We start from the raw sequence: 12,141 nt of genomic DNA, 5'->3' as shown, positions 1-12,141 counted from the left end.
TATAGAAACTGAGGTGCAAAAAAGCAGCAGGTGCTCTGGAATTTGTCAAAATGTGAAATGTTTGGCTGTAACAGAAGGCAGTTTGTGCTGTGCAGTACAAGGGGGCTGCTGATAAGTCTTTGGCTTTGTGGTTATTTTTTGTTTCTATGGTAACGAATGTTACATCACATGAAAGCCTTATGTGTCTAATATATGTTTTAAAAATGTTGTGTTTGTTGCTTATGGCAACAGTGTTCAACGCATGCGGGAAAACAAAATGGTGGAGTCTAATGCGATATTCACAGCAACTGAGAGCAGAGGAGTGATAAAATTCTTGTTTCTGCAAGAAAAGTCCATGAAGGATATTCATGGTGATATGTCACAGACATTGGGGAATCAATGCCCTTCATATTCCCCAGTTAAGAGCTGGGTTGCCAAATTTAAAATGGGCCACTTCAGCACCAATGTTGAGGAACGTCCTGGACGACCGAGAGTGGTTGTTCCGGAGATCGTCGATGCTGTGCACAACCTCATACTGGAGAATCAACGAATTTCAGCTAAAGCAATAGCAGACATTATGGGGATATCCCATTAACGTGTTTATGTCATTATCCTTGAACATTTGGACATGAGGAAGCTATCTGCAAAGTGAGTCCCCAAATGTTTGATAACAGATCAGAGAAGCATGCAAGTGAAAACTTCCTGGTCCACTTGTCAGCGTTTCTGGACTGATAACTTTCTGGATTGACTGGTAACTATGGATGAAACTTGGATTTATTTGTATGATCCTGAAAACAAGGAGCAGTCAAAAGAGTGGAAGCACAGTGGTTATCCTCATCCAAAGAAGTTCAGTGTGCAAAAATCAGCCACTAAGGTGATGTTGTCTGTGTTCTGGCATAAGGAGGGTGTGCTGCTAGTGGACTACCTTCAAAAGGGTTCCACCATCAATGCAAGGTATTACACTGAACTTTTGGACCAATTGAAGGCAGCTCTGAAGGCCAAAAGGCGCAGCAAGCTGTCCAAAGCAATCTTGTTCCTGCAAGACAACGCCTCTGCTCACACTGCACAAGTGACCATGGCACAACTGGCAGAGCTGGGCTTCCATCTGGTTGACTACCCACCTTATTCACCAGATCTAGCTCCCTCCGACTATCATCTGTTTCCAAACCTGAAGAAATACCTCAAGGGTACGAAATTTCACACCATTTCTGGTGCCATGGCTGCTATGGATGCCTGGTTTGAGGCACAACCGAAATCCTTCTTTTTGCTAGGCTTACAGAACTTTTAATACCAACGTAAGAAGTGTGTTGACATCAGTGGCGAGTATGTGGAATAAATGTAAAGTTTCATCTTCCTATCTCGTTTTGTTTCTGGGTAAAGTCAAAGACTTATCAGCAGCCCTTGTACAATAAGTGCAAGCCACAGTGAAATGGGTTGTAGATTCATTGCGGGTTTGGGGCTGCATTTCAGCAAGTAGAGTTGGGGATTTAGGCCAGCCTAATTGTGTCCTAAATAATTATCCATTGTGCAATACCATCACTGAGAGATCAAATTGGCTTCAGATTTATTCTGCAGCTGGACAACTACCCCAATTACCGGTATACAGCCTATGTCATCAAGAAGCATTTTTAATGTAAAGAAGAATAAGGCGTTCTAGATGTGATAACTTCCAAACAAGAGATTATTATATGTAAGTACACTGTATGTGTGTGATTATATTAGTACATTATTATATTCCGTATGAAGTAACATTGCTGGTGTTTTTTCTTAGTACTCTGCATTGTGCTCCTCTTCCATTATTTCTCCTTGAATTAACCTCATGGTTTTGAATCCCAGAAGACATCAGTAGAACCTATTTTTGATACAACTTCGTTTACTGTTTGCTAGACCAGTTTAGAGACTTTTGATGTACTAATTTTGTGGTACCCAATAGATTTAAAATGATAATCTTAATTGTCCCCTACTACCACATATAGACACAATGTAGAGCAGATTGAGTTTCTGCAGAATATATTACAAGTACATGTACACATGGCTGTATATCCATATAAAGTTAGAGTACACAATCTGCAGCCCAGAAGCCACATGCTGTCCACATTCTGTGCGGTCCCCAAACATCTGGTCACACATGCTGGCTTGTGTGTGGCTGCTTAAATGTAGTTTCAATATAAAAAAAGAGGAATGGTATACATGTAGTGATAAAATATTAAAACATGGCTCATAATTTGTAAAGGAAAGAAGAGCTAACAATCTACACCTGACCTTTGTTCAGCTATGACCCTCTGGTGGAACAGGTAAGGCTATGTGCGCACGCTGCGTTTTTTTGACGCTGCGTTTTTGGCCGCTAAAAACGCACAAAAACGCACCTGCGTCGAAAAAACGTATAAAAAAACGCATGCGTTTTTACCGCGATTTGGTGCGTTTTTGGCTGCGTTTTTCCAATGCATTGCATGGGCAGAAAACGCAGAAAAATGCAGGAAAGAATTGACATGTCCATTTTTTTTTTTCAAGCTCAAAAACGCAGCTTAAAAAAACAGTTGTGTGCGGACAGCAAAAATGAAAACTCATAGACTTTGCTGGGGAAGCAAAGTCATGCAGTTTTGAGGCCAAAAACGCACCCGAAAAACGCGCAAAAACGCCGCGAAAAACGCATTGTGCGCACATAGCCTAATTGAACTGGTACATGTGCTAGCAAGCAGACACAAAGACTGGGTTCTGTGTATACATAGAAGTGTCGCTTCTTAGCCTGTCACATCAATAAACTCTTCCTTGCTTCAAAGGCCTGGCCGCACACAGATTGGCACAGATTTTCCAGTTATGAATATTTAGGTTTTTGTGACAGGTCTACAGTTATGGGAGACACATTTTTTGCATCATGATCCTAATGAGATGCATAGTCTTACATAACTGTGCAGCCTTTGCATCAGCCCTAAATTAATAACGGCCAATGCATGAGGTTGTTTATGCAAAGTTTCCCATCTATAACAGGATAAAATCATGATAGGAAATGTGGCATTAATGGCTTCCATCTGTGACCTTCAGAGGGAGAGAGATCCTGAAGATTGGAGATCCCATAATTTTAGGGATCTGAGCCGCATCCCACTGACCAGCTCTCATCTGAGGATACCAAGTGGAAGTATGTGGGAGTGACTGTTTAATTAATACATATTCTGAGTTTCTGTTGCAGTTCCATCTGGAAAGTACAGGTCTCCATAGGATTGTCCCATGTTTTAACTGGAGCGCTTCCCTCCAAAACAATTGTACCACCCCTGTGACCACAGGTCAAGTACATTTCTTTTGTTAACCCTTTTTAATTTATGTAGCAGAATATCTGGTATTGTTTTGTCACTCTTGAAACATTTTTAGAAATAACCTGTTTATCGGATTGAATATATAAAAAAGGAATAGCTTTGTTCCTCTTTCTATAATAACCACAACCCTGAAGCCTCATGAGGCCAAATGTTACTAGTAATGGATGACTAGTCGTCTTGTATAAGCGATTGGTGGTGGCAGCTATGTTTTTTGGCGGGTTATTGCGGTGCTGGACAGTGACCATATGGAATAACATTTTTTATTTATATAGAATTAACATATTCTGTAGCATTTACAATTGAATGTCTTGGAATCAGGTGTATATACGGTATACTGTACGTTCACTGTCAAAGTTAATCAACCTAGTACCAAAAGAAGCAGTCACCTCATCCATCAACTGTCATTCGATTGTGAATTATCCTGACGATTGAAGGCAGTGGTGGGATATCTGCTTGATCTCACAGGTTGACTTTGTGACAGTACATAGCCATCTCTGTGTCACCCTTGAATATTATGGTAATGGGTTCTCTTGACCAGTTTGTCCTTCCACAAAAGGTATATATGAATTACAGTTGACTATCAAAGTACAAGGTGGCCATAAAATAACCTAAGGTGTTTGGAGCAGTGTGCAGACTGACCCAGTGGACAGAATTGGCAGAATATTGGTATGTATGTATGCTATTCAAGGCATGGGGAAAAGGATGGCATTTTTTAAAAAACGTTATACCCAAACTCCTCACCAGGTGAAAAAGTGGCGATGTACAGTGAGCGAGCAGCCCAAAAACCATGTACCGATAATTTGAGATGGCACAATTGTTCCACAGACTAGCATAACTGTTCAATATGGCCGCCATCATGCATGGTGATCATGTTCAAAAAAAGCAGAACATGCTCAACGCTTGCATGTAACATGTCTCGTGGGATGCTGCACACTTCCAAAATGATGCGGTCTTTGAGGTCAGCCTGGATGTCGACATTTCCCAGCTAAACACGCTCTTTCAAGTGTCCCCACAATCAGAAATCACAAGGATTGAGATCGGGCGAACGCGGTGGTCATGCGTTAGGGAAGGAGTGGCTCAAATGCTGTCATCGGAAAAATGTGCATGCAGAACATTCTTCACACGATTTGCGATGTGAGGAGTTGCTCCATCATTCATGAAGGTGGTCGTCTGAAGACACTGCCGCTGTTGGGAGCTGTGGAATGATCACCGTTTCCAGCATTGTCTGGTATTTCGCTGCTGTCACGGAACAGGTAGCAACCCCAATTGGCCTCATCTATATATATAATTGCCTTATTCTGTCTGTCTGTCTGTCTGTCTGTCATGCTCCAAAATTGTGTCCTTACGGTGACACAAAGCTGATTGGCCGCTGGGCTCGCCATGGCCCCGCCCCCCCACACGGATTGGCCTCTCGCCCCGGCTCTCTGCAGGCCCCGCCCCCCTCACGCAATGCACGCTCGCTCTGGCCCAACTGACACGGAGCTCCGACTCCTAGGTGAGTACACACACACACATCAGAGCACACTCACTCTCACACACACCTCACACATCACATCCACACACTCACAACATCCTGGGATATCGCTTGCTTCTACACCGGCTCCGTCACGATCCAAGCAGCGCCAGATATAACCTTGCGATGCTGGGATCTTGACGGAGGCCGTGAACGCTGGTAACCATTATACACATCGGGTAACTAAGGTCCCTTAGTTACCCGATGTGTATCATAGTTACCAGTGTACACCGGCTCCCGGTACACATGTGCAGGGAGCCGGCATTATACTCCTCTCCCCCCAGGACTACTCCTCCTATTATAGTCCTCCTATTATACTCTGAGTATAATAGAACTATTATAGCATGGGGGATGTAGCACGATGGGTAGTGCGCAGCATGGGGGATGTAGCACGATGGGGAGTGCGCAGCATGGGGGATGTAACACGATGGGGAGTGCGCAGCATGGCGGATGGAGCACGATGGCGGGTGCGCAGCATGGGGGATGTAGCACGATGGGGGATGTAGCACGATGGGGAGTGCGCAGCATGGGGGATGTAGCACGATGGGGGATGTAGCACGATGAGGAGTGCGCAGTATGGGGGATGTAGCACGGTGGGGAGTGCGCAGCATGGGGGATGTAGCACGATGGGGAGTGTGCAGCATGGGGGATGTAGCACGATGGGGAGTGCGCAGCATGGCGGATGTAGCACGATGGGGAGTGCGCAGCATGGCAGATGGAGCACGATGGGGAGTGCGCAGCATGGCGGATGGAGCACGATGGCGGCTGCGCAGCATGGGGGATGTAGCACGATGGGGAGTGCGCAGCATGGGGGATGTAGCACGATGGGGGATGTAGCACGATGGGGAGTGCGCAGCATGGGGGATGTAGCACGATGGGGAGTGCGCAGCATGGGGGATGTAGCACGATGGGGGGTGCGCAGCATGGGGGATGTAGCACGATGGGGAGTGCGCAGCATGGGGGATGTAGCACGATGGGGAGTGCGCAGCATGGGGGATGTAGCACGATGGGGAGTGCGCAGCATGGGGGATGTAGCACGATGGGGGGTGCGCAGCATGGGGGATGTAGCACGATGGGGAGTGTGCAGCATGGGGGATGGAGCACGATGGGGAGTGCGCAGCATGGGGGATGGAGCACGATGGGGGGGTGCAGCATGGGGGATGGAGCACGATGGGGAGTGCGCAGCATGGGGGATGGAGCACGATGGGGAGTGCGCAGCATGGGGGATGGAGCACGATGGGGGGGTGCAGCATGGGGGATGGAGCACGATGGGGAGTGCGCAGCATGGGGGATGGAGCACGATGGGGAGTGCGCAGCATGGGGGATGTAGCACGGTGGGGAGTGCGCAGCATGGGGGATGTAGCACGGTGGGGAGTGCGCAGCATGGGGGATGTAGCACGATGGGGAGTGCGCAGCATGGGGGATGTAGCACGATAGGGAGTGCGCAGCATGGGGGATGGAGCACGATGGGGAGTGCGCAGCATGGCGGATGGAGCACGATGGGGAGTGCGCAGCATGGCGGATGGAGCACGATGGGGAGTGCGCAGCATGGCGGATGGAGCACGATGGCGGGTGCGCAGCATGGGGGATGTAGCACGATGGGGAGTGCGCAGCATGGGGGATGTAGCACGATGGGGAGTGTGCAGCATGGGGGATGTAGCACGATGGGGAGTGCGCAGCATGGCGGATGTAGCACGATGGGGAGTGCGCAGCATGGCAGATGGAGCACGATGGGGAGTGCGCAGCATGGCGGATGGAGCACGATGGCGGCTGCGCAGCATGGGGGATGTAGCACGATGGGGAGTGCGCAGCATGGGGGATGTAGCACGATGGGGGATGTAGCACGATGGGGAGTGCGCAGCATGGGGGATGTAGCACGATGGGGAGTGCGCAGCATGGGGGATGTAGCACGATGGGGGGTGCGCAGCATGGGGGATGTAGCACGATGGGGAGTGCGCAGCATGGGGGATGTAGCACGATGGGGAGTGCGCAGCATGGGGGATGTAGCACGATGGGGAGTGCGCAGCATGGGGGATGTAGCACGATGGGGGGTGCGCAGCATGGGGGATGTAGCACGATGGGGAGTGTGCAGCATGGGGGATGGAGCACGATGGGGAGTGCGCAGCATGGGGGATGGAGCACGATGGGGGGGTGCAGCATGGGGGATGGAGCACGATGGGGAGTGCGCAGCATGGGGGATGGAGCACGATGGGGAGTGCGCAGCATGGGGGATGGAGCACGATGGGGGGGTGCAGCATGGGGGATGGAGCACGATGGGGAGTGCGCAGCATGGGGGATGGAGCACGATGGGGAGTGCGCAGCATGGGGGATGTAGCACGGTGGGGAGTGCGCAGCATGGGGGATGTAGCACGGTGGGGAGTGCGCAGCATGGGGGATGTAGCACGATGGGGAGTGCGCAGCATGGGGGATGTAGCACGATAGGGAGTGCGCAGCATGGGGGATGGAGCACGATGGGGAGTGCGCAGCATGGCGGATGGAGCACGATGGGGAGTGCGCAGCATGGCGGATGGAGCACGATGGGGAGTGCGCAGCATGGCGGATGGAGCACGATGGCGGGTGCGCAGCATGGGGGATGTAGCACGATGGGGAGTGCGCAGCATGGGGGATGTAGCACGATGGGAGGTGCACACCTCCCCCCAACACACACACACACACAGGGAACCACAAACACCGCCATACACAGACACCCACACACAGACAACGCTGCACACACACAACACCCAACACACAAACACCGCGGCATACATAAATATACGCACATACCGCACAACACACACATTGCACAAAACATACCTCCCCCCAAAACACACCACACACACACAAACCGCGCAACACACACACACACACACACAAACGCGACAGACACACAACGCTCCACAAACAACGCAACACACATACAACACCGCTCTCACCCCCCGCCACACCCAGACAACACCCAGAACATGTACAGCGCCCTACACAAACACTTGGTAACTACACACAACATCATATATATATATATATATATATATATATATATATATATATAATCTATAACAAAAATCATACATGAACTACACAATACGTAAATTCTAGAATACCCGATGCGTAGAATCGGGCCACCTTCTAGTTTCTTCATAAAAGAATAGCCCGAAGTCCGAGGATGAATGTTGAAGTGAAGCCACACCAAACGGTTATCTTTGGCGAATGCAGTGGAACCCCCTCGACTGCATGCGGATTTTCAGCAGCCCATATCTGACAGTTTTGTGTGTTCACCGTTCCATTCAGGTAAAAAGGTTCTTCGTCACACCACACAACATTCCATGAGCAATTACCATCCACTTCCACTCTCACCAGAAACATGAATGCAAATGTGCTGCGGTATGATTGTCATGAGGACGTTGTTGATGATGGCTAATTTTGTACGGGTATGCCGCAAGACCTTTTGGAAAACTTTCAAAACTGTGCTGTACGGGAGCCCCAATTGCCTGGAAACGTTACGTGCACTGCTGTTCCCAGCAGGGGTGTTCGTGCACTGTTCCACGACAGCAGTGGCAATGTCATCCACAACCTCTCTGCTTACCAGTCGTCACCTGCACCCTTGCTGAATACTCAGTAACCCTGTTGCCTCAATACGTTTCATCTGTCTCAGCGCATTGACAGCCATTGGACTGCTACGTGTGTGAAGGTCTTTCAAACGACAAAAGGCTCTTAGTGCAGCTGTAGCATTCCTGGCATTCTCATAAAACAACCACACTAACAGCGCACAATCCGGCAAACAGGCATCATGCAGACTGAGTTGCAAGGAGAGGTCACTGTTCAGCGTCACTTATTCACCTGGTGGGAGTTTAGGTAAAAAAAAACTTTTAAGATGCCTTCTATTTCCCCATGCCTTGAATAGCATACATACCAATTTTCAGCCAATTCTGTTCACTGGGTCAGTCTGCACACGTCTCCAAACACCTTAGGTTAGTTTATGGCCACCTTGTAGGTGGTCACTCCATTGTAGTATATAAAGTATAGTATATATATATAGCACCTATAACCTTCTCTCTTGAACGCTTTTCACCTAGAAAAGGAAATCCCTACTATTCCAATAGGCACAGTTTCCACTTTCTGGATTCCTAGCTATCAGAAATTCATATACTTTTTGAATGCCAGAATGGTCTCAGATGGTGATACTCTTTTACATTCTATTGCAACACATGCAAATGATTCATTAAGACATTCGTGCCCTCTGATCAGAAAAAGTTGCGCAACAGCTTTTGTATCACCGATACACAGAGAAAAAAAAAATCTATATTATATAGACACACACACACACGGCAAAAATTAAGAGACCACTACAACATTTTTTTCCCTCTTTATAGGTATATTTTTGAGTAAAATGTACATTGTTCTTTATTCTATAAACTATTCTCCAAGCAATAAATTTTGTATTTATTTTCTGAAAATGAGAAATGGTCAAAGTAACAAAAAAATGCAGTGCTTTCAGACCTCAAATAATGCAAACCAAACAAGTTCATAATCATTTAGAAACAACAATACTAATGTTTTTACTCAGGAACAGTTCAGAAATCAATATTTTGTGGAATACATGATTTTTAATCACAGCTTTCATGCGTCTTGGCATGCTTTCCACCAGTCTTTCACACAGCTTTTGAGTGACCTCGTACCACTCCTTGTGCAACAATGTAAGCACACCCTAGCTGTGTGGCATGGCGCATTGTCCTGCTGGGGGAAAAAAGAAAAAAAAACAGTCCTCAGAGTTGGGGAACATTGCCTGAGCAGAAGGAAGCAACTGTTTGTCCAGGATAACCTTGTATGCGACTTGATTCATATGTCCTTCGGAAAGTTTAATCCGTTCAATTACAGACTTGCTGAAGCATCCCCAGATTATCACTGATCCTACACCAAATTTCACAGTGGGTGCAAGGCACTGTGGCTTGTACGCCTCTGCGGGTCTCTGTCTAACCATTAGATGACCAACTATTGGGCAAAGCTGAAAATTACTTATCAGAGATTACCTTACTCCAGTCCTCTGTAGTGCAATCCTTGCCAAACTTCAGTCTGGCTCTCCTTTGCTTCTCATTGATGAAAGGCTTTTTTTCTAGCTTTACATGACTTGAGCCCTGCCTCTAGGAGCCTGTTACAAACGGTTCTTGCCGTGCACTTCACCACAGCTGCCATTTGCCATTCCTTTTGTAGGTCACTTGATGTTATCCTGCAGTTGCTGAGTGACATTCTAATAAGATGACAGTCATCCTGGTCAGCGGAGAGTTGCTTTCTGCTGGTCTGTAAGATTTGTTGTCCCCAATGTCTGTTGCTTGATCTTGTTGTAATAGATTGTTATCTTAGAAATTTTAAGGATGGAGGCAACATGACGCTCACTGTATCCCTCTGCGAGTAAAGCCAGAATTGAGCCCTTCTTTTCCTCACTCAGAACTTTTCTTTTCAACGCCTTTGGCATGGTTAAGTTATTTTTTCATTCCCATTTTTGGGATATTATTAGCACTTGTTTTGCCATCCAACTTGTCCTATTGAAAGAGGATTGTGAAGACCACAGCACTGTTTGTTATACTTTCCCTCGTTAAAAAGATTATTACCTAATCAGAAGCACATTAACCTTTTCCTATCCTGAGTCCACCCGGAGTGGGGGGGGGGGGCATTGAAAATAATCCATTAAGCTCCTTTGTCCCCTGGCAGGGGACATCAATATTTCATAAGCATTTTACTGTCCTAAGTCCCTTTTCTAAGCATAGCAGGCAGGACTTTGCGCAGAGTGAGATTTTTGGCAGCTAATGGTTGCATCTGTTCTTGACGACCTTTGACCCAACCAAGTTTCATTTTCTTCTTGTTTTACAAGTGAAAATGGCTAAGAGATAGCGAAACGAAGGTGCGTAAATCCGGACAAAGTAAGGCAGCGTGTAATCGATACTAGTGAAAGTAGTAATAGTGTGAGCGATTCGGACGATGGAAGTGAAGTTGTAGAGTCGGAATGGAGTGATGTTGAAAGCGTTATTTCTACCGATGTCAGCGACGAGGATGACGAGGGTACGCAGGCCGACGCCGATGGGTGGCAATGAATGTAGTCTTCTGCCAATGGATTTGAGCAGATTCCGTTTTCACTACCGAATGCTGGAATAAATATAACTGATGACGACCTATAATAGGTTTTCAATGAATGAAATAGGAAATTGTATTGGATAGGAAAAGGTTAAGTAGAATGAGAATGCAACTGACGCTGGAATGAAATGGCTGTCAGACATGTAGTGAAGCTAATTTTTACAAAACTGTGCTGTGGTCTCTTAATTTTTGCCAGAGCTGTACATGTGTGTATCTATATAAATAAAAATCTTGCGTGCATTTGTAAAGATCTGCTTATCTCAGAAAGTTCACGACCGATTGTTGTCAAATTTTGACACAATGTCCCCCCAAGCCCTGCAAGAGTTTCGGTCCACTCATCGCGATCCACGCATGCGCACAACCGCAGAAAATTTCAACTGTTCAAGCTGTTTGTAGACTAACAACCGCGCTAAATGCTACGTCACCGCGATCCACGTATGCGCACAGCCGCGGAAAACTTCAACTGGTAGACTAAACAACCGCGCTCTATGGTTGGAACCGAGGCGAAACAACGCCAACAGTATAGAGATACAAAATGGTCATTTTCTCACTCACTCAATTGACAGATGATTGTCCAAAACATGACCGTCCCGTCACAGATTTTGTTTCTGTAACTGGAATGGAAACATTTTTATATGCTAATCACTGGAGCCTCTTGATCGGTCGTTAGAAGATTTACGTGAAAACAATCAACCATTTGGGAAAGCATTAATATTGCTCGCAGGAGATATTAGACAAACATTGCCTGTCATTCCTCGATCAACACCAGTGGACGAGATCAATGCTTGCCTAAAATACTCACTGTTATGGCGACACGTACAGACATTGCAATTAACTATCAATATGCGCGTCCAGCTGCAGAATGATCGATCGGCTTATATATTTTCACACCAGTTACCGGAAATTGGGAACAGAAAAATGCCAATTGCTGAGATTTCATGACGAATTTCATTGCCCGATAAGTTCTGTAAGTTAGTGACTTCAAAGGAAGAATTGATTCAAAGAGTATTCCCGAATATCCAAATCAATTATACGAATCATGGTTGGCTGAGTGAGCGAGCTATCCTTGCGGCAAAAAACAAAGATGTCTACAAACTTAACCATATTATTCAGTCTAACACTGAAAATGAGGCAGTCGCGTATAAATCATTAGACACCGTTGTGGAAGCAGATGAGGCAGCTTACTATCCAACGAAGTTTTTGAATTCACTT

Source organism: Anomaloglossus baeobatrachus, chromosome 1 (assembly GCF_048569485.1).
Source record: "Anomaloglossus baeobatrachus isolate aAnoBae1 chromosome 1, aAnoBae1.hap1, whole genome shotgun sequence".
Lineage (NCBI taxonomy): Eukaryota > Metazoa > Chordata > Amphibia > Anura > Aromobatidae > Anomaloglossus > Anomaloglossus baeobatrachus.
Note: the sequence above shows the minus strand (reverse complement) of the source record.